Below are 2,889 nucleotides of genomic sequence, written 5' to 3'. Positions count from 1 at the left end.
TTTAAGTTGCTAATCAAGCAACTCGTGTTGCTAAGCAAAATTATATTTGATTAGCATAACTACTATGCAAATTTGAGACAACAAAATGTACGCTGCAGTTGGAACAAAAACCAGCAGGGCAGGGGGTACTCCAGGACCGGTTTGAAAACCACTGGGTTAGACGATTGCACTGACTCCTTTTTTCACACGCAAAATTACATCGAGAGCAACAGACATGGACGGTCACTACTACTGAGTTCAGGCAATAATTATTATGCATGCTATTTAAAGTCGTTCACATTGTCTGGCAAACCCAGCGGATTGTACATCACGCATCACACTCCCCTCACACAGACGCACACAAAGAAAGATATAGAGAGACACAGAGAGAGACAGATAGAGAGAGAGAGAGCGCTACAGTAATTAACGGAGCACAAGAGGTGGCCGCCGAGGCCACACAAAACACGACAAAGTCAGCACAGTTTCCAAATCGACCCTATTATTTAAAATATATTCAAACTCGGCATTTACGTTTTCAAAGGAGCACAATCTGCCGGTTGTCGTGGTTGGATCGATCCATAATAATGCTAACAATGTTCCAATTTACCAACTTACATAGCTAGCTAGCGTTAACTAATTTTACTCAGATCAGTGTAATGTGTGATGCGCTGCATCACTACACTGCATGCTAACGCCCGCAGTTTCACGCAGCAATGACGCAGTGACACAAATGGAACTGGCTGGCACTTATTCTGCTCGGTGATATTCTTGGTTGTTCCATGGTGGTGCTAAAGTGGGGCTGTAGCCTAACCAAGCCATACCCCGCCGCCACCCCTGACGCTGTGCAAGATTTCTATGAGGGCAATTATTGCTGTGAGTGACCTAGACAGATGTCATCATGGGCAGACTCTCTCTATATATTTTTTTTTTCACAATAATTCATATTGTCTTGTGCATCATAATAATTGTAACCAGGTGGCTGATGTGTACACTCTACCCTTGGCTAAATTACTGACCATGCCACTCGTTTCGCCCAAATAGTTTTAGATATAATGCGCACAACTCAGGTTTCCCCCTACAAGATCTTTTTAATCAAATAAAAGTAAGCAGAGACCGGAATAAATTGTACAAAATGTTTAACAGTTTATTACAAGCAAAAATCCAAGAATAAAAGCAGGATATGCAATAAACGATTCAATAATTATTCATCTTAAATGCCACAGGCGAACTGGGGTTAGTGAAGTAAAATAAACAAATAAACCACACTACAAACCAAACTCTAAATGTGAAAACAAATCGTGATCATTGTAACAACTCAACTCCAAAAAAGAAACCATTCAAATAAGAAACTCCAACTACCCGTTCACCAAGTGGCAATTAGACAGATGACTTTTAAAACTATTGTACGTTACAAATCATAATATAACAATAGTTTAAAGATGGATAAAAACAAAGAAAAAAATACATAAAATCCATTGTCAGCATGATTAAACAAAAGTTACCTAAAATGCAGTTTAAATCCAGTTACCTCGGGGAGGACAGGTATGCAGAGCAGCTTCCTTCATCCAAATCCTGTCACAGAGTTAGATGAGTTGGGAGCTGTGAACACAGGTGGGACTTGATAGGGGTGGGACACTTTCCTGGTTTTCTTCTATTTTTACCCCTGTCAGAGATCCCAGTTTAATACTAATGTCTAATCAGATTAATCTGTGTCCCAGTCTCCCTCTTTCATATGATATGCAAGTATTACTGATGTAACAAATATCATTTTATTTTCTAGAAAGGGGTGAGGTGACACATTAGCTGACTAAAGTAGGTAGAAACTTTTTTTTTTTAATCTATGTACTATTTGTCAATAGTGAAGTCATGCTGGATTCCAAGACGTGTCTCAGGCTGCCCTCTGACAGAGAAGGAGCTTATTAAGGGCATGTGTTGTGTGCAGGGTATTGTTATTGTTGTATTGCTATGACCAGCAGTACATATTGTGATATTGTGGAGCAGTGTAGCACAGTCACTCAGAGATGGCTCACACTCTGGGCCCTCATTCACCACAGCCCAACACTATAATGGGGATCCCAGACTGACGGGTAGTGGCAAAATAAATCAGTTTTCTGTTGGTCTCAGTGTAGGATGTTGTTAATATACACTGCACTGCTGGGTTTACAGGTCACAGTGAGTGTCTCTCCTGGCTGAACAGATTTCACTGATGGAGTCTGAGTCACAGTATACTGTCCGGTGGATTCTGGAAACGAAGAATAAAAATAATGCTTACATATATATGTAATATACATGAAAACAATCTGATTTGGTCTGTGAGTTTGATGTGTGCCTGTTTAGATATTACAAAGAAATACATACAAAATGGAAATAATAAAATCAAAATAATTCCCACCCTGAGTGCATAGTGTCCAGATGAACATGGTGATGAAAGTCATTGTTGATGTGTATTGTGTTGGCATGAAGGGCAGCTGTCGGTCATGAAGTGTTAAACTCACAGGCTGTAAACACTCCCAGAGCACTGAAGCATGTGCTGCCGGTGCCAAGTGTCTCGTTGTCGGACCTGCTGCATGGATTCCCCAGATCACCGCTACCTGTCACCCCTGTCTCAAGTTTTGTGGTTTCCCTTCAAATAATTTCATTCTTTTCTTTCTTCAAATGTACTTAAACCAAGGAGTACAGTTTTTGAACCATTCAAGACGATTTTATTAATTTTCCTTTTTAAAAAAAACTGGTTGTTCAGTTAATTTGCTACAGAAATTCGATACCCTCTCAGTAATGTTGTGTAGATTGCTAAATGGAGAGTCTTTGACAGCATAAACATATTAACTGTGTAGTGGTGCACCTCAACAGCTTAACAAGCTTTCCATTTCCATTTTCAAAATAAGAAGCAGAATGTGCTCACAGGGCTCC

The sequence above is a fragment of the Amia ocellicauda genome, chromosome 12 (genome assembly GCF_036373705.1).
Source record: "Amia ocellicauda isolate fAmiCal2 chromosome 12, fAmiCal2.hap1, whole genome shotgun sequence".
In the NCBI taxonomy this organism is placed as follows: domain Eukaryota; kingdom Metazoa; phylum Chordata; class Actinopteri; order Amiiformes; family Amiidae; genus Amia; species Amia ocellicauda.
Note: the sequence above shows the minus strand (reverse complement) of the source record.